A 22,048-nucleotide genomic window follows, 5' to 3' on the forward strand; every position below is an offset into this window, starting at 1 on the left:
TAGTTACTATTACCCCGACTGACCTTATATGTTTATTGCCCTCGTGGCTTTTAATGTTGCACTCTTAACACATTCACCGATGAACTACGGTCGTAGCCGATAACATGATATTCCATATATCTACGATATTTAAGGTTCATAGTGTTGATACACTCTGTATAGTAGAGTGAATATTAGTTTCTCGTTAGAGTCGAATAGGAGTTTCATGAAATGTGTAATGTATGTAGATTATTAAAGCATTTCATAGAGCTAGTAATACTACTTCATTACCAGTCAAAGGGAAATGGGAGAGGGATTTTACTTTACGGTATGAGGTAGTACGTAGAATTCAATCATCTTCGCTCGCCCTAAATTCGGAAATTGCGGAATTCTCCATACAAACTTCCACCCCCCATTTTGGGGAATTAAGGAGTGAGAAAGAGACAAAAGTAGCCTATGCCTTAAATATTTTTCCCACCCCACGAATCCGCTAGAGAAATATAAATAATATGAAATTCAATTTTACTTACATTTCCTCAACTTTTTCATTCGAAAATCCTGTAAAAAACCGTGCGCTCAATATGGCGTCCTAACCACAACAAATGACTTCAACTAACTTTCATAACCTCCTATCTTATCCACATTGTTTGTACAATCATCACCTTTAATATTTTATGAATAAGGCTCAGTTTCGTGTAAAATGTATGAGTGGAAAATGAGATAAGTGAAGATATTAATTTTCAAAATGGCGCCTGCTTACCTGTGACAAAGGTGTTAAATATTTTATTTTATTTGCACCCTCTTTATGCCTAATGGCAGTCGTATTAAGTTTGTTTGATGCCGTGTGATTTGTTTTAATATGGCTCTTTATTATTATTTGGGGGAGAAATGGCATAATGCTTTGTTCTGGTGCAGTGCGTTGTTACTTTTCCTTTACCTACTTTGGTTACTTTGGCCTTAAAAGAGATTATGGCATTGGAATTCGGGGATTTGGTTTTTATTCAAATTTAGGTTTTCCATTAAACATATTATAAAAATCATATTTATTTTATCATCAATTTAATCCTTTTTAATTTCCCAAGTACCGGATATTGTTTGTATTGTGTTTATGAAATAAAATGTTGATATTTTTACCTTTATTCACCAAATGTATAAGAATTTTACATATGGTATAAATTTTATACAGAGTTTTGGTGTTTTTATTTCTTTATTTTCAGAATCGCTTTACCTTATAAATAGAAGTTACTTATTCTGGTTTAATACCAGAATTTATACGAATCCATCTTTAATCCAAAATTGTTATAATTAGTACTAGTAGTATTACAGCCCGGCTATTATGATTCCAATTTTATCACTTATCCACGTGGATAAGACATCTGTCACTGTCACACTAACATACTTGCCAGAAGGTGGCGGATGTCTCGTAGATAAGTGATAAAATTAGAAGCACAATAGCCGGGCAGGATAGGTACAAAATACAAATAAAGTATTTTCAATTTTTCAATTCGGCATGATATATTGTGGTACTGTCTACCTAGAAACGCATAAACTGAACTTACAATTTCTAAAATCAATCACATTTCTCTCGCCACACTAATCTCGGGATGTAACATCGTTGCCAGAGCAACGCAAGCGCGTCAAAAACGAAACGACTTAAGTACACTAACCATTTCATGTGCGAAAGTAATTTTGGATCTGTGAAGGAATATTTGCTTTCCATTCCAACAGACGTCAAAGAAGTTGAATTATGTAATACTAGCCTTTGCTCGCGGCTTCGCTCGCGTTAAAATTCGAAAATTGCGGAATCCTCCATACAAACATCCGTCCCCACTTTAGGGAAGTGAGGGGTAAGAAAAATATTAAATAGTCACCTACGTCACTCTCCATCTACTTAAAAAATCATGTCAATTCGTCGTTACGTTTTGCCGTCAAAGACGGACAGACAAACAGACACACACACTTTCCCATTTATAATATTAGTATGGATTATATTATATCGATTGGCATTCCATAAACGTTTTGATAAGCCGGCTTGTTATCTTAATGATTTGATTGGCTGACTGAGTTTTCTGCGATTGGTAGAAACGTACATTATAATATTAGAATTTCTATTTATGTTGTATGCCTATTGCCTACTAGTTTATTTTCGTAAATCTGTAAAAATATAAGATTAAAGGATTTATTAAATATAAAAAGATCATACCATCCCATACACTATAATGCGACCGTGTACGCGCATACACTACACCACACATAGATGGCGCCACAAAAAAATGTCTTGTAGCTTTCGATTATACTTGTAGACGGCGTTAAGTGTCACTTTTGACATAGATTTATGGCTCGAAAGTGACACATAACGCCAATCTACAAATAATCGATAACAACAAGACATTTTATGGGGCGCCATCTATGTGTGGTGTAGTGTATGCGCGTTCTTAGGCGGTCGCATTTTAATGTATGGGAACCATCCCATAACCATATAATCTTCTTATATTTAATCTATGATTAAACGTAGTAAAAGGATAAGGACCACATGTGGCGTTCTCAGTCAGAAGAGGCCACATGTTACACCTACGTTAAGACGTATGAACGTTTAATGTCAGTGGCCTGTTTCACCACAATGACAATTGTCCCCCGACAGTGAGGCTTCGCCAATTTATGCCTATTCAACAAGGCAATATTGACGCTGAGTAACAAGTTAACAACGTTACTTATGAACCCAGAAACACGCACAGAATTATTGGTGTCAATCGATGTCGCTGTGGTTAAATAGGCCACAGGCGCTTTTGACTTAAGAACGTCAAAGATGTAAGTTAAGATGTATATATGTGAAGACTAATATCATTACGACTTATTTATACCTACTAAGCTGATACAAAGGTATGGTATAAGCTGGGAAGCACCTAGTAACTAGTTTATCATTAAAACATCATCATCATCATCATCCTCCTTGCGTTATCCCGGCATTTGCCACGGCTCATGGGAGCCTGGGGTCCACTTTTTAGGGTTCCGTAGTCAACTAGGAACCCTTATAGTTTTGCCATGTCTGTCTGTCCGTCCGTCCGTCCGTCCGTCCGTCCGCGGATAATCTCAGTAACCGTTAGCACTAGAAAGCTGAAATTTGGTACCAATATGTATATCAATCACGCCAACAAAGTGCAAAAAAAAAAATGGAAAAAAATGTTTTATTAGGGTACCCCCCCCTACATGTAAAGTGGGGGCTGATATTTTTTTTCATTCCAACCCCAACGTGTGATATATTGTTGGATAGGTATTTAAAAATGAATAAGGGTTTACTAAGATCGATTTTTGATAATATTAATATTTTCGGAAATAATCGCTCCTAAAGGAAAAAAAAGTGCGTTCCCCCCCCTCTAACTTTTGAACCATATGTTTAAAAATTATGAAAAAAATCACAAAAATAGAACTTTATAAAGACTTTACAGGAAAATTGTTTTGAATATATATTAGAAAAATACGGAAAACTACGGAACCCTACACTGAGCGTGGCCCGACACGCTCTTGGCCGGTTTTTTATTTTATGTTTCGATCACAGTCTGTTGGTATTTTTCTTGTAACGTTTTCACTTTCTCAACTGTTTTACCACGTTCTTGTATGTCATTTGTATTTCTTCTGTCTGTTACCTTCCGTGAATCTTTCTCACTTGGTCTCATCGGAAGACCAGCGCTGGAAGTCACCAGCAACACGCTGAGATAAGGCCATTTCGTGGCACTTCTTTCCTTTCTGTCTTATTGTTATTATGTGTATTTTGTCTTGCCTGTGTTCACGGATAAATGTTTATTCTATTCTATTATATTCTATTCTTTGACAACTAATCCCAAGATATGGCGTTGGCACTAGTTTTTTCCGAAAGTGACTGCCATCTGACCGTCCAACCCGAAGGGTAAACTAGATCTTATTGGAATTAGTCCGTTTTCCTCACGAAATGCAAATATCAAATGACAATTCGCACATAAATTCCGAAAAACTCATTGGTGCGAGCCGGGGTTCGAACCCGCGACCTCCGGAACGAAAGTCGCACGTACTTACCGCTAGGCTATCACCGCTTTTTTAGTTAATCATTAAAAAATTCTGATGTATTATTCTCAATTGAACCATCCACTCTACACGTCATAAATTATTATGAAAATTCACCAACACATTTTCATAGCACACCTAAAGGAAGGAAAATGTACTTCGATAATATTTTCCCGCCCGCGTAGAAATATGGACATTCTTCGCCGGTACAGCAATCTTTCATTTACGGCCCGCCGTATACACGTTATTATAGCCGTTATATTGATATTGTTGTTGCATGAGGTAAATAAATGATAGTGATGTAATCTCATACATTGTGTTTGTGTTTTTAACCCCCGACGCAAAAACGACGGAGTGTTATAAGTTTGAAGTATCTGTCTGTCTGAGGCATTGTAGCTCCCAAACGGAGAAACTGATTTAGATTTAGTTTTTTTTTTTTGGAAAGCTGAGTTAGTCGTGAGTGTTCGTAGCCATGTTTCATGAAAATCGGTCGACTATGATGACCCGGTCGGGGGTTTTTTCAAAATTTTGATGTTGTGGTTAGGTTATTATATCTTACAATGTAAGATACAATTTAACCCAGAAATCATGGTGTAAATACTATTAAGTACACCTAAAACGTTTAGTATCTTGTAAATATCTAAGGGCTTGACCACAGTATAATAAAGAGTACTATCGTACAGTATGGCCACTCCCGCCCCCCGCTGAAAGCGCTGCCCACCCCCTCTCGGCTACCTCACAGTTACCACCTGTCAAAAACGTGAACAGTCGATTTGACTCATACAAGCATAGTACGCGTTCACCTACACGAGCTTAGACTGTGTGCTACGCGCCTCTTTCATATATTTGATCGCCACTTTCCGAGGTGTGTGGCTTGACTGTAACCCATTTGTAAGACCAGTGGGTTATTCCATCTCATTGTCATTGACACTTTTATGACACACACAATGTGCCTATTTCTGGGTTGGTAAGTAACATCGTTACTCAGCGTCAATATTTCCTTGTCGAACAGGCAATGAACGGCCAAGTGTCACTGTCGGGCGACAATAGGCTAGTTTCCTACTAGTCAAATCAGCTTCTTTTTATGAACTGTCAAAACTATTTACTAATATGGAATTACTATGAAATACTGAGGAGTGACGTCACGGTCAACTCATTTACTTTATATCTTTCTCTTTGACTTATAATAGAAATTATGTTAAAAAATAACTACTGTCCATATTTTTTTCGATCTGATTATTTATTTCGTGAACTGCATAATAGTACATTGTGCAACAAGGGGAGGAAGTTGAATATTACTAACGAGAGGAAGTTAAATCGCGACGGCTTGCCGGAGCGATTTAAAGACTCGAGTTAGTAATATTCATACTCCCCGAGTTACACACAATGTTTTTCATCACACTCGCAATGTAAAAAATATGTAAATAGATGTAAAAAACGTAAGTACGTTACAAGAAATTTCATTATTCCCTTGGGAGAACGTTTTTTTATCTCACGCTTCGCCTGCGTGTAATAGCACATTTAAAGTGCGGGTGTGATGAAAAATATTTTATTTTAAGTCTAGGAAACTAGCCTATTGTTTTCGAAATATTTAGACCACAGCACGCCGACGTTCTCAGTCCGTTTGTATCAACCCTAAGCTAATTTAGGTACCGATAATAGTTATTTGTTATACAAGGGGGCAAAGTTGTATTTTAACGCCGAGTGTGGAATTGAAAAACGAGCAAGTGAAAGGATTCTATAGTTGAACCACGAGCGAAGCGAGTGGTTCGAGAATAGAATCCTGAACTTGCGAGTTTTTTAACACACGAGAAGTAAAATACATTTGCACCCGAGTGTAACACAAAACTTTTCCCCTCACTATAGCGAGGAAACTACAAAGCAGAAAAATGCGTTTATCACTGCTTCCAGTAGTTCCACAGGTGGTAAATCATTTGTATTACTAGATTCACATACTTTTATCAGTTTTAAAGCAATTAATTTGACTTTATTCAAGGTCAAATTACTTTACCCACTAGTGGATAAAATGCGTTTTTGCCCACTGGTATTAAAGGACAAAACACGTGTTTCCGAGCTAGTGAGGGGAAAAAATAAATATGTCTATGCTGACTTTATCGTGTATCCTTTCTATTAAATTTTACACCATCATTAATGTTTATAACAGCAATTTCTAAAACCCCATTGAATATCAAATTCCCGACACCATTACCCCATCACCCCCGAATAGGGTCAGTCATAAAACGATCAAATAAAAGTTACTTATCTTTGCCCTCTTATTACCCAAATCTGTAAGAAAATATTTCCAAATGTTTATGTAATTACCCCTTTAGAAAATACCTCTACCATGATTTTTGGTTTGGAATTAAATTCCTTGATTTTTAACCCCCGACGCAAAAACGACGGGGAGTTATAAGTTTGATGTGTCTGTCTGTCTGTGTGTTTGTCTGTCTGTCTGTCTGTCTGTGTGTGTGTCTGTCTGTGGCATCGTAGCTCCCGAACGGATGAACCGATTTAGATTATTATTTTTTTGTCTGAAAGCAGAGTTAATCGGGAGTTTTCTTAGCCATGTTTCATGAAAATCGGTCTACTATGTCGCGGTCGGGGGTTTTTTCAAAATTTTAATTTTGTGGTTAGGTTATAAAATGCAATGATTATTAAATCACCTGAATCTCAGAATGCCTATTTTTTTTTCTCGGAATGCCCTAGTTTCAAAAACATGTATTCATTCGTGACAGAAATAAAAAATATTTTTTTTGCAAATATACACTTATTTTTAATGGTAATAAATATATTTACGAAAGAAACCCTATCGAAACTTGGGCAATTAGTGAATTAACGTACCTTTTTACATTTATAAATAGAATAAAAGTAAGTTAATATGTATTCGGCTATTTGAAAAAGAAAAAAATATATATATTTGAGCATTTTGGAACTATCCTGCTTTTAAAATGTAGTATAAATAAAAACATTGCCAATATGACATCGGTGCAAGAAAACTGAACCTTAACGATGGCGCTGTTTACTTTCTCCATACAGTACTACTACTACTGTACTTACTTTTCCTCCCACGTACGCTCCGGCTGTGGAATGAGCTCCTGCCGAGGTGTTCCCGACGAACTACAGTATGGGGTTCTTCAAAAAAGGAGTGTACAAGTTTCTAATGGGTCGGCAACGCGCATGTGACACCCCTTGAGTTGCAGGCCATAGGTTACGGTGACCGCTTTCCATCAGGCGGGCCGTATACCTGTTTGCCACCGACGTGGTATAAATAAAAAAAGATTGTCATTTTGTTTAAGCTTTCGAGTCGGGTCTTTCAAAACGTTAAACACTCGTGGTAAAGGTAATGGGGTACTTTGAGACTTTGAAACTCTCTTAAGTACCCCAAAGTTTACAATTACAAGCTGTTTTTGTTTGGGAATTGTTTTAAATAACTGTATTTACGCTTGGAATAAAATGAACGTGGAGAACGCTTGCAAACTCGTGTTTTCATACAAACGTAGACCCCATTTTCCTCTGTGTTTTGAAGTTATTTAAAATATTTTGATTCATACGTTAGTTGCATATTAGGGACATTTTTAATAATTATAAGATCCTAATATCCATAGTAAAAGAAACAATGAGTGTTAGAAAATTTTAAAATAAAAAAGTAAACCGGACATAGAGGACCGATTTTCATCAAACATGTACGTCAGATTACATTAACAAATATTCTAGCATCTATCTAGATACAGAGGAAAATGGGGCTTATATTTGTATGGAGAGACAACTCCCCTTTTCCACTTAACCGCCGAATGGGGGACAGCGGGGGCGCTAATGGGAAATGGACATTTTCTCGTGTGAGGGGGCAAAGTTGGGGATTACCTGTATTATCGCAATGGACGCGATCGGAACGCCAGCGTTCGTCCGACGCACCGCTATCATTGCGCTCCGCTAACGCTACGCTATTAAAACGCTTTATGTGTGGCGGAGGCTTTACAGAGATTTTTTAAGACGCTACCGTAGCGAAAATGCTAAAATGGAAAGGAATTTTAGTTAAATAAACTTTATATAAACTAGATTTATCGAAAACAACTTCACATTCACATTCAGAACAACTCACTACTCACTTAAAAGATATTGCGAAAAAATCTCTAAAATCGAGGTGCGGAACCTCAATTTTAGAGATTTCTTGACTGTTTCCTCCTTCAAAACTTATCAATCGTAACGAAATTTGAGAATCACACCTTTTTGCGCCATAATCAATAAGGCCCTTTTTGGACATTTTTGATGGGCTCTAACGTCTTTAAAAATAATAATATCAAAAAAATCAAAAGGGTAGATAAAAATAATAATAATCTGTGTTGAAAAAATAATTGCTCTATCTTCAAAAACTAGGGAGGAAATAGTCGAGAGCGTTTGTATGGAGAATTGACCCCTCCTGTATCGTCTTAATATCTTAGCGTAAGGCAGGTGGAGCAGGGCGTGCGGCGTGCATGTCAAACAATAGAATCTCATACAAGTGTCCTGAGTCGACGCAGCGTAGTGTGGTCGCATACTCACCCCGCTGCGAGCGTCCACTCAAGCCTTACCCTTAGAATACGTTTTTCTAAACCGTAAACGTCACGGAAAATGTATGTTATTTTTCCCCTCACTAGCTCGGAAACACGTATTTTGTCCTTTAATACCAGCGGGTTTAAACGCATTTTATCCACTAGTGGGTAAAGTAATTTGACCTTGAATAAAGTCAAATTAACTGCTTTAATATTGATAAAAGTAAGTAGGTGAATCTAGTAACAAAGATGATTTACCACCTGTGGAACTACTGGAAGCAGTGATAACGCGTTTTTTGCGTTGTACTTTCCTCGCTTTAGTGAGGGGAAAAGTTTTGTGTTACACACGGGTGCAAATGTATTTTACTTCTCGTGTGTTGAAAAACTTGCAAGTTCTGGATTCCATTGTCGAACCACTCGCTTCGCTCGTGCTTCAACTATAGACTCCTTTAACTTGCTCGTTTTTCCAACCCACACTCGGAATTAAAATGCAACTTTGCCCCCTTGTATAACAATAGTACATTACATCAGAGGCCGGGAAAATGAGGATTTCCGGCCAAGTGGGTATATACGGCCGAGCGAGCGTGCGAGCGAGGCCGGATAGGGATACGAGGCCGAGAATCCGTTTTCACGCCGAGGCATGTATAGTGCTTTTCTCAAACATACAATGAAATAAAAAAAAATGCTCTAAAGGACAATATTTTGTAAAAAAAAGTTACTTTGCAGGCCTAGGCCTAAAAAATAATATGAAATCCCTTTACAGTCCTCTCGAGTTGTTGCGCCCAAAAAGCGATACTTCCCAGCCCATTTTAAGGAACGTAAAGACAATATTTCATTGCATGTTTGAGAAAATAACTATTAATTGTAGTGTTCCATAAAATTAATGTAGTTTTTCTGGACGTGCATACTGTCGAGCAACGTATTGAAACTCGTGGTAGCTATTTCTCTTTCTCTCTTTCACACACTATTTCTCTTTTCCGTCGAGTGAAAACTTCACCGTTGGTCATCATCATCATATTATTTAAGAGCCAGGCTCTTGTCTGTGGAGTAATCGCCATTCCGTTCTTTTCTCTGCCGCTTTTTTGAGGTCCTGATACGTCACTACGTTGGTCTTCTCTTTAAGTTGGTCTAAAAACGCACGCCTCGGTCTTCCCCTGCCTCTCCTCTTTTCTATTCGCCCTTCGATTATTGATTTTATGTAAGTATCGTGCCGTATCAGGTGCCCCAACATGTTTCCCCTTCTATTTTCAATTATTGTTAGCAGAGATCTCTTCTCTCCGACTTGCTCCAATACTTGTTCATTTGTTTTTCTCTCTTTCCAGCTTATACCTTCCATTCTTCTCCACGTCCACATTTCAAAAGCCTTCAGTCTGTCTCTCTCGCGCTGAGTTAGTGTCCACGTCTCACTTCCATATAACGCTATACTTCAGACGTAGGTCTTCATAAATCTCTTTCTAATTTTTCGGGATATCTTTGCTTTCAATAGGTGTTTTTTTGCGTTGAAAGCTTTTTTTGCCATAGCTATACGTGTAATGATATCGTTGGTAGTAGAAAATATTGTGTAAATTAAATCAATCTAATATCTCTGCACGAGGGTTGAAATTGAAAAGTTACCAACTTATATCCGTTATAGATTGACTCCCGTCCGACCGTGAAATTTCTATTGCATTTTCACCGCTACGAAATAAAATAAAAACTTATGAAGTAAAATCAACATTTTTAGCGCGTTGTTTGTACTATCAACTGCAAAAGTGCATGGCGAATTTATCAATGAATTCATTCATAATATCTCCATGCAATTTTTACAATACTAATATTGACGAAAAAGGAATATTAAGTAAGGAGGTAGACTATACAATTTCTAGTTACAAAAATAAGTTTTTCTGTACAGCTGGTGTTTTTTTTACCCACTAGTGCGAGAAGTGGTTCATTATATGATAGGTCGAAACTTCGGTAGGTCATCTGTACTGAAAAACGTCGTACGATACACGTGCGAAAAGGAAATTCGTAACTCGTGTCGATTTAAAACACTCCCTTCGGTCGTGTTTTAATTTATCGCCACTCGTTTCGAACTTCCTTTTTTACGCACTTGTATCGTAATGTACTATTATAACATAACCTATTTTTCTAAGTAATAACAAAATTTCATAAAAGTTCTTAGAAAAAGATTCAAAGCTGAGCTATTTCATTACTAAAGTATTTGTTACTTTTGCGAGGTATTTCATTAAATGATCACGTCTTACATTATATGAAATATTTCATTCCTTTATTTAATATGAAATATTTAGTGCTTTATTTAATAATTTTCTATTATTTGACACATACAATTTGCCCGCTGCTTCGCTCGCATTAAATTCGAAAATTGCGGAATGCTTCATACAAACTTCCCCCCCCCCCATTTTAGGAAGTTTAGGGTTAGAAAGAGACAAAAGTAGCCTTTGTCACTCTCCATCCATTACTAGTTCGATAAATGCATTGTCGAACTAGTAATAGGCCGATTTTAGTGGTTAAATTTGTTTTTAACCCCCGACGCAAAAACGACGGGGTGTTATAAGTTTCACGTGTCTGTCTGTGTGTATGTCTGTCTGTCTGTTTGTCTATCTGTCTGTCTGTGTGTGTGTGTCTGTCTGTGGCATCTTAGCTCCCGAAAGGATGAACCGATTTGGTTCTTTTTTGTCTGAAAGCTGAGTAAGTCGGGAGTGTTTTTAGCCATGTTAGATGAAAATCGGTCCACTGTGTCACGGTCGGGGCTTTTTTCAAAATTTTAATTTTGTGGTTAGGTTATCTATAATAACCTACTCACATCCTCCAAATCAATGCACTATTACTATACCCTCACGCACACAAACATATACAAGGACACACACACAAGTCCATGCAAACTTCTCCCTCTCAGTAATTTCCGGTACAGGTTAATTTCCCGTTTATCCGCCATTTTGGTCTTTCGAGCCGGACACGGGACAGATACGGGAACGGTAAATATGTGTTTGCGCGACGAAGTTTGCGCTATGGCATTAATGTTTGGGGACGTCCTGAATGGGCGAGATAATCGTAACTTTATGGGCAAGTTGGTAAACAGAGAATAGAAAATAATAAGAATATGCTTAAATAGATGTAAAGCCACTTTGTCATGGTGATTTATCGTTTTTATTTTTATAGAAATAAATTTAAAGAAATAAATGAAAGAGGTCGTGATTTAATTTCTACGTTTCTAAGCTCACACAATTTGAGGTGTTTCGTTTATTGAAAACGAACACAACACAACAAATATATAATAATAGTTATATAGAAAACCTTGTTTTTGACACGAGTAACTCGCTTACTACTAAATATTTTTCCATTAAAAAAAATTGAAGGTATCCTGAGCGGATTTCGGATTAAACTTAGCAGATATCACCATATTATAGTAGAAATAGGGACAATATTAAAATTGGAACATAAAGACATCTTCTCACTCATGAAATTGGCAAAATACAACACACACAGCAAACCACAGGTCAGGTACGCGGGAACCATCATAGATGAAATAGGAATGATATGGGGCCATAAAAAGAGCGATCGAACGAATATAATACAAAGTGAAATAAAAAAGAAACAGCCAAACTTTACATATAATGACTTTTGAGGTCATAATGAACAGCTTTTATTATGGGACCAAAGCTGATATCGCGAAAAAAAAACTGGCTATGCCATAGAAATGAGCGGCATCATGTTAGTCGGAATGTATGGAACTGCTAATTTTTTTTTGGGATTTCGCATTGGTCCTTAAAAGTCACTATGCAAAGTTTGGCTGGTCCTTTTTATTACCAAGCCACATGTCAAAGACCCCCATAATGCTTGCGGCGCCGCGTTACCGCGTTGAACCGCGATAACCTTTGCATCAGGCATGTATTAGGTTGCTTACTTACGTACAAACGTTATTCATCATCGTCTTTGCGTTATCCTGTAAACTAGACCTTATTGGAATCGATCCGGTTTCCTCACGATGTTTTCCTTCACCGAAAAGCGACATTTCGCACAGAAATTCCGAATAACTCATTGGTGCGAGCCGGGGTTCGAACCTGCGACCTCCGGAACGAAAGTCGCACGTGGTTACCGCTAGGATACCAGCGTTTCCACGTACAAACGTTAATATCTACTATTATTCTGTGTTGATTTCCTCTGTCCGCTGTTTTCCTGGCCACAACGTTCGGCCCTTTCTGATAAGCGAGGCGTACGGGAAATAGCCGTGGATTGCCTCCCTTGTTACCTTCCCTTTTGTTAACAGCTACAGAATGTAATTATTACTTAGCATTACCAAGCAGCTACAGAATGTAATTATTACTTAGCATTACCAAGCAGCTACAGAATGTAATTATTACTTAGCATTACCAAGCAGCTACAGAATGTAATTATTACTTAGCATTACCAAGCAGCTACAGAATGTAATTATTACTTAGCATTACCAAGCAGCTACAGAATGTAATTATTACTTAGCATTACCAAGCAGCTACAGAATGTAATTATTACTTAGCATTACCAAGATAATTACATGCTAGTCAAACTTTTTTTTTTATTATTATAGAACCCGTAATTCTGCCGTAGATTTTGTATAGTTTAGAGATAAATTAAAAGTGAACAATATGTACAGTTGTGGGGGCATGAACCCACGAGTCCCACGACCCTTTAAAAAAAGTTTTACTCTGATGACTTGGTATCTTTAAATGTTTTAAAATGCTTGTAAAAAAACACATAGTAATAAGGGTAATAAGGTTTGAAATCAGTTAGATATAATATTATGTAAGTATACATAACACACAAGTTAGAAAGCAAACTATGTCTCAAAAGAAACTTTCCACTCAGTGACGCCAAAAGTCCTAGTTTCTGCGAATGTCTCATTTTGCAAGAAGCTCCGTAGAAAATTAGGCTAATTCGAACTTAAACATTTAAATCATAGATTGTAGAAGACCCGTCACGACAAAGTATGACTGATAGCCAGTTCCCTCTCACCTCCCACTTACCAAAAATTCATAGGTACCTAATGTTCATAAATTTGGTGATATGAAGCGGTACCACGGTACTGATTGAAAATCGTTTAGAATAGCTATATCTGTTTCTTTCAGTATACGGTATGCTTTCTCGAGTTATGAGAAGGTATCTCGAGAGGATGGATGAGGATCTAAATATGAAAATATGGGTCGCCAAGCAGGAGGACGACCTGCCGGACGCCCTAAGTATCGCTGGGGCGACATGGTGGAGGCGGATCTGTGCGAACTCCAAGTCAAGAATTGGCGAGAGGTAGCGCAGGACCGAGAAAAGTGGCTCTGTCTTGGTCGGAGGCCAAGTCTCATTTCTGGGCACTGAGCCAACGGAGTAAGTAAGTAAGTATATGGTATTCTTTATGAGAGTGTAACCTAGGGATGATATAATTCAAATATCGAGCATTTTCCTTGTCCTTGTCAATAGTTGTAGGGGCGCGAGGAAAACTCTTCTCGAGACTGAGGCGTAGGGTTAGAGGTGGGTTAGAGCATGCGTAGCTTTATTTAACGTTCATTTGCGCATTGTAATATGCCATTTTTCAAACTGAATGAAATCATTCAGCTAAGAAAGTGTGCGTTAGAACTGCCCTAAAAGCCAAGTTTGGTAAATCGGAGCAGCTGGGTAGCAGGTGATTTTACGAACGTTTTGCTCTAGTTTAGGAATCCTCGGCTATAAGTGCTCGTCTCTGGTTGAAGTGAGACTTGATTAAAGCAGAAATTGCTTGGATTTTGTGGTTCTCTAGTACAAGACATATTCTGATAATTAAAAACAGGGTATATAATTATTTGACCTGGATTTGTAATAAACATTCTTTATCACTAACACTTATGATTATGTTATGGCAGTGGCGGCTGGTGAAAATTTCTGCTAGGCAACACTGAGCAAAAAGAAACCTACCTTAACATTAGGTACTTAACTATTAGTAATCAATTTTAGGCAAGCCGGTGGTAATCGGCTTGTATGGACCAGCCGCTGCTGTGTTATGGACAGTTTATATCCACATAAATATCCAGGTCAACTAATATTTCACAAGACCTGAGTACATACAATATCCGCAAAAAATGGTCGACTTGGCGGGAAGCACTACCATGCCCCCCCCCCCCGATAACTGTACTGTAGATAAATAATATTTATCTGGTCTTAATATTTATTAAATATTATACCCACACTGGGATTCGATCGCAGCATTTCTGCTTCATGGACTTACTGGTCGAACGACTGATCTAAGAGGAATAGTAAATAGTTTATTCTACTATAGGTATAACCACAAAATTAAAATTAAAAAAAACCCCGACCGCGACATAGTAGACCGATTTTCATGAAACATGTCTAAGAACACTCCCGACTAACTCAGCTTTCAGAAAAAAAAACTAAATCTAAATCGGTTCATCCGTTCGGGAGCTACGATGCCACAGACAGACACACACACACAGACAGACAGCCAGACACGTCAAACTTATAACACCCCGTCGTTTTTGCGTCGGGGGCTAAAAATAGCTATTCATAGAAATAGAATAGAATCGTTTTATTTGTTTAAAAAAGGGTATACATTGATGTTACATTATATTATAACCAGCCTTAATTTACCATAATACATGGCGTACAAATAATCTTAATTAACCTATTTATCACCTAACATGACATTTGTATCATCAAATTTACATGAAAAGATAATAATGATAAAAAAAAACAATAATTTTCCAATAATTAATAAATATACAATATTGCAATATCAGTATAAATTACAATTAGAAATTATTATTATTAACTTTATTTAATTACAATAAGTCTAACAATATTACTTTAATAACAATAATTTAATACACAATAAAATTTAAAATTATTCTATGTCATTTCTATGATTAATTTATTAATAAATAGTTATAAAATCTCACAGTTTACATGTTGTTTTAAACTCGTCAATAGAATAATAGCAATTTTCTATAAGATATTATAGAAAATTATACATATTTAATTATTTAAGTCGAATCAACTTAATTCAAAAGCCATCAGGCATAAGTAATCCAGGATAATTGAAATAAAAATATTCTTAAAAAGAAATGCAGAGTTTTCATGTCTCAGGTATATTTAATTAATTCCAAACTAAGGCAAACCTTTTGCATAATAATATACCAACCGCTTTAATTAATATTAAAGCTACTATTTACTTAGTTATATCTAGATGAGTTGCTTTTGTTTCTTCTTATAATTAAATGCAAAGAAAGAGGGAACATTAGTTTGCTGTATATACAATTATTTCATTCATTTAGTCTCTCCTTTCATGTATTTTTTGACGACCGGTCTGGCGCAGTCGGTAGTGACCCTGCCTGCTGCGCAGCGGTCCCGGGTTCGAATCCCGGTAAGGGCATTTATTTATGTGATGAGCACAGATATTTGTTCCCGAGTCATGGATGTTTTCTATGTATATAAGTATTTATATATTATATATATCGTTGTCTGAGTACCTACAGCACAAGCCTTCTTGAGCTTACCGTGGGCCTCAGCCAATCTGTGTAAGAATGTCCTATAATATTTATTTATTTATTTATTTTATTTTCAGTACAGATGGTGTTTTTTACGCACTAGTGCGAGAAGTGGTTCATTATATGCCAGGTCGAAACTTCAGCGGGCCATCTGTACTGAAAAACGTCGAACGATACACGTGCGAAAAGGAAATTCGCAACGTGTGTCGATTTAAAACACTCCCTTAGGTCGTGGTTGAATTTGTCGCCACTCGTTTCAAACTTCCTCTTTTCCGCACTTGTATCGTAATGTAATTTTATTCAAACGTCGCAATAGTATTTTTCTACTTTCTGCACAAGAGTCCTAAAGTCGAAGCCGTTGACGGGCAACAGGAAAAGTCTCGTAAATGTAAATTATAAAGTGACGCAACATTAAAACATTCAGGATCCTTCTGTCGCTTTAAAGGAGTTTTTCGCTCCATCTACTCTCCGTGTTCGGTGGCTCATACAATTTATTTGAAATAATGTTTACAGTGGAATCTTTTTGTGAGGCCTGGTGACTAACACTGAAAGAAGAAAGGCAGCTCCTGGTAGCGGAGCAGAAGATTATTCGCAAGATCCTGAGACCTATAGGCTACTTGACCCTTTTTAACCCCCGACGCAAAAACGAAGGGGTGTTATAAGTTTGACGTGTCTGTCTGTGTGTATGTCTGTCTGTCTGTCTGTCTGTTTGTCTGTCTGTCTGTGTGTGTGTCTGTCTGTGGCATCGTAGCTCTCGAACGGATGAACCGATTTTGATTTAGTTTTTTTTGTCTGAAAGCTGAGTTAGTAGGGAGTGTTCTTAGCCATGTTTCATGAAAATCGGTCCACTAGTTTAAAGTCTGTCTTATATAGTTAAGTATTGTCCAATTAACCGAAATAAAATATTAAGATATGTTATTATATGACCTAAAACAGCAAAAAAAAAAGGTTACTCTCTTTACTAAAAAAAGGTTACTCTCTCTCTCTCTCTCTCTCTCTCTCTCTCTCTCTCTCTCTCTCTCTAGCTAGTTCATTTGCTCTGCCTACCCCTTTATGGGATACAGGCGTAATTATATGTATGTATGTTATCAAATTCTCTCAAAATTTCTGACGCATTTGTATGGCGACCGTCCCTGACTTCACAGCATTAATTTAGACTAGGTAGTGGACGTAAATAAGTTTTGCATTGCTAATCCCGCTGTTGGGGGGGCCACGAGTTATGGGGGACGGTTTGCTAAAAAAAAAGATTGTTTTAAAGGAACATCAAAGACAAATTAGGGTAAACTGATGCGATTTTACGTTGTTTGTTTTGCTTTGAGGAAGTTAACGGATTATAAATTAGAGACTTTATTCGGATCAACAATTAAAAATTGTTATAGATCTTTTTGTGCACATGAAAATGATGACACGTTGCAATTTAAAAATAATAATGATTTTCCCCTCACTAGCTCGGAAACACGTGTTTTGTCCTTTAATACCAGCGGGTAAAAACGCATTTTATCCACTAGTGGGTAAAGTAATTTGACCTTGAATAAAGTCAAATTAACTGCTTTAAAATTGATAAAAGTAGGTGAATCTAGTAATAAAGATGATTTACCACCTGTGGAACTACTGGAAGCAGTGATAAACGCATTTTTTGCGTTGTAGTTTCCTCGCTATAGTGAGGGGAAAAGTTTTGTGTTACACTCGGGTGCAAACGTATTTTACTTCTCGTGTCTTAAAAAACTCGCAAGTTTAGGGTTCTATTCGATTCTATATCCTTTCACTTGCTCGTTTTTCAATTCCACACTCGGCGTTAAAATACAACTTTGCCCCCTTGTGTAACAAATAACTATTAAACAATATTTTAAAGCAAACTAAAGTTTTACCTCTCGAACTTCTTCCTGTTATTTGAATTGATTCTTCCTATAAGTCATACAGGTTCTTCACAATTTTCACAATGTTTGAATACTTCTTGTTTGTTGCTGGGAAACAAGGAAACTGCTTAGGGAAATCTCATTCAAGATTAATTGATTATGGATTATTTAAAAGACTACTTTTGTCTAGTCTTTAGGGTAATGGAGACGCACACATACGTTTACTTAGTGACAGACCTAATAAGGTGACCAAAGAAGGATATTTTACTACTGTAAGCTTTTATAACGGCTTTTCTTGTACTTACTATATATCGGTGATCTTCTTTTTTTTCTTTGCCATTCCATAAAGGACGTCGGCGTTGGCGACCACCTTTGCCATCACTCTCTTATTCTTTACCTTCTTGCCAGTATAGCTGCGTTATTTCCATCGTTTGGTCCATCGTTTAATCTTGTCATGCCAAGTGGTCCTCTTTACTCACCTATATAGTACAACTACTATCATCTCTTACTTAGGCCGATAGTCTACTATCATTAATCAAAGAAATATGATTCATAGGCAACATGCCGTCCTTTTTCTTCTCGTTGGAGGAGAAAGGAAGCATACAGACTTATGATCATATTTCTATGATAAACATGTGATAGTGGACTATTGGCCTTATATTTTTAGGGTTCCGTACCAAAAAGGTACAACAGGAACCCTTATCGTGCGACTCTGTCCGTCTGTCTGTCCGTCTGTCACATTCCTAAATATCTGGAGAACTACTAATGCTATCAACTTGAAATTTGGAATATTTGTGAACATTGTAAACCTCTACAAATAGAAAGTATAATTTTTTTAAATATATTAATTTTAATTGTAGAAAATGGCCAAAATGAAAGGGGGGCAAACTGTAAATTTCAAGTTACTAGGTCAAGTGGGGTATCGTTGGAAAGAGCTCAAATTGAACGTAAATAAGCTATTTTTTATAATTTTTTTGTTGTGGAAAAAAAAAGAATTTTGAAGGAAAATGTAAAAAAAATACCGTCCCCCCCCCCCTTATCTCCGAAGTTTACCAACGAAAAATTATGAAAATTTTAGTAAACATTGGTTTTATGCTATATATTACAGGAAAAATATAATCGTGTTTGTATTTTGAATACTTTTTTTTAATTCACAAAAAACTTTTCAGATTTTTACTTTCAATTTACCCACCCTTGCGGATGTATATCGTACTTCAAATTAATACGAGATGTTACGTAAACCATCTTCTGTCCAATAAAGTAAAAACTGTTTAAATCGGTTAACATTATAAAGAATTATCCCTGAAAAACCAGGTCGCGCAAATTAGTTAGCAAATTGACCGGGAGATGGCGCTATACACTATAATACTCATTAGTGCCTATACTTTTGTCTTCTAGTCAAGTCATTAGAGTTATATGAAAATATGAGAATATTTTTACTAGGTAGTTTGAAAGAAAGTTTATACGGAACCCTCGGTGGGCGAGTCTGACTCGCACTTGGCCGGTTTTTTTTTAATAACACGTCGGTGGCAAACAGGTATACGGCCCGCCTGATGGAAAGCGGTCACCGCAACCTATGGACGCCTGCAACTCAAGAGGTGTCACATGAGCGTTGCCGACCCATTAGAAACTTGTACACACCTTTTGAACTTTTGAAGAACCTGTAGTTCATCAGGAATACCTCGGCAGGGAGCTCATTCCACAACCGGAGCGATCGCGGTAGGAAACTAGTAGTAGTAGGTACCTAGTAGTAGTTCTAGTAGTAGTTAGTAGTAGTTCTCTGCATCTTAATATTTCATCATAATATCTACCTGTTGCTAAATCGCCAGTTTCGTTGCCTGCAGTTTAAAGCTTTCCCACTACTTTCACAGAATTCACAAGTTGGGCTTTTAGCTTCATAATGTACTAAGCTACTTTGTTATAATATTTAACTTTGTCATTTCTGCAATTTCATTATTGTACTCATAGCGGACTTTGAATTAGTACAAATTCTTGTTCGGAAGTTAAAGCAGATTGTGAAAGTACACTAAAGCTTCAAATTAATTTTGCAATCTTTTTGCAGTTGTTTCTCTTCTTTTAAAACGACAGAATGTACAAAATTAGTACATTACGATACAAGTGCGTAAAAAAGGAAGTTCGAAACGAGTGGCGATAAATCAAAACACGAGTCACGACCGATGGGAGTGTTTCAAATCGACACGAGTTACGAATTTTCTTTTCGCACGTGTGTCGTACGACGTTTTTCAGTACAGTTGGCACTCCGAAATTTCAGATGGTGTCATCTGTATTGAAAAAATATTTTTCCCCTCACTAGCTCGGAAACACGTGTTTTGTCATTTAATACCAGCGGGTAAAAACGCATTTTATCCACTAGTGGGTAAAGTAATTTGACCTTGAATAAAGTCAAATTAACTGCTTTAAAATTGATAAAAGTAAGTGAAGCTAGTAATAAAGATGATTTACCACCTGTGGAACTACTGGAAGCAGTGACAAACGCATTTTTGCGTTGTAGTTTCCTCGCTATAGTGAGGGGAAAAGTTTTGTGTTACACTCGGGTGCAAATTTATTTTACTTCTCGTGTGTTAAAAAACTCGCAAGTTCAGGATTCTATTCTCGAACCACTCGCTTCGCTCGTGGTTCAACTATAGAATCCTTTCACTTGCTCGTTTCTCAATTCCACACTCGGCGTTAAAATACAACTTTGCCCCCTTGTATAACAAATAACTATTATATCATTTGCATGCACTTGTAAAGTTTGTACTTGATATATATTGATACTAAAATAGGTTTTAATGACAGTTGCTAAGAAAATACTGTACTATGTGTGCTTGAAATGATATAACCTATGTAGTACAGTCGAGTTCATTAATATATGTACATTTCTTCACCTTTACTCGTAGCAATAAGATGAAAAAATTTACACATATTTATGAACTCGATTGTACAACAAAAAATACCAAAAGAGTATGAATTAAATTTAAAATTGCTAACAATCGAATACGGCTCTCAGTCACCATATTTTATTCCACCATTTTCTATCAAATAATCAGAAAAAAAATTCTCAGAAGAACAAAATAAAGTAGAAGCAAATATATTTAAAACAAATAAGTGTCCCGAAGCAATCCTAGTTCTGTATTTGTGCCCGTTCGAGTTGTTTAACGTCCCCGTATTGGATCTTAGTTTACAACTTATTTGCCGGGGAATTGATTTTCTTTTTCTTTTTTAAAATGCTCTTTTTAGGGTTCCGTAGCCAACTAGGAACCCTTATAGTTTCGCCATGTCTGTCTGTCCGTCCGTCCGTCCGTCCGTCCGCGGATAATCTCAGTAACCGTAAGCACTAGAAAGCTGAAATTTGGTACCAATATGTATATCAATCATGCCAACAAAGTGCAAAAATAAAAAATGGAAAAAAATGTTTTATTAGGGTACCCCCCCTACATGTAAAGTGGGGGCTGATTTTTTTTTTTAATTTCAACCCCAACGTGTGATATATATTTAAAAATGGTAGGTATTTAAAAATGAATAAGGGTTTACTAAGATCGTTTTTTGATAATATTAATATTTTCGGAAATAATCGCTCCTAAAGGAAAAAAAAAGTGCGTCCCCCCCCTCTAACTTTTGAACCATATGTTTAAAAAATATGAAAAAAATCACAAAAGTAGTACTTTATAAAGACTTTCTAGGAAAATTGTTTTGAACTTGATAGGTTCAGTAGTTTTTGAGAAAAATACGAAAAACTACGGAACCCTACACTGAGCGTGGCCCGACACGCTCTTGGCCGGTTTTTTATTGTTAATAAGCTTACTCTTCTTCTTCTTGGCCACAGAGTAGCTAAATGCCTACGATGGAGTGATCTCGCCCAGAAGATGCCTGTTCAGTGTTCACCCTTGATTTATTAGGTAACCAATACGAAAAAAAATCATATCTGAATTTTATTGTCTCCTGTTATCATTCATTTAGAACGTGCGACTTCCAATCCGGAGGACGCGGGTTCGAACGTTCGAACCAATGAGTTTTTTGGATTTTATGTGCTAAATGTCATTTGATATTTACCAGTCACTTTTCGGTGACAGGAAACATCGTGAGGAAATCGGACTAATCCCAGTAAGGTCTAGTTACCCTTCGGGTTGGTAGGTCAGATTCA

Source organism: Leguminivora glycinivorella, chromosome 3 (assembly GCF_023078275.1).
Source record: "Leguminivora glycinivorella isolate SPB_JAAS2020 chromosome 3, LegGlyc_1.1, whole genome shotgun sequence".
Lineage (NCBI taxonomy): Eukaryota > Metazoa > Arthropoda > Insecta > Lepidoptera > Tortricidae > Leguminivora > Leguminivora glycinivorella.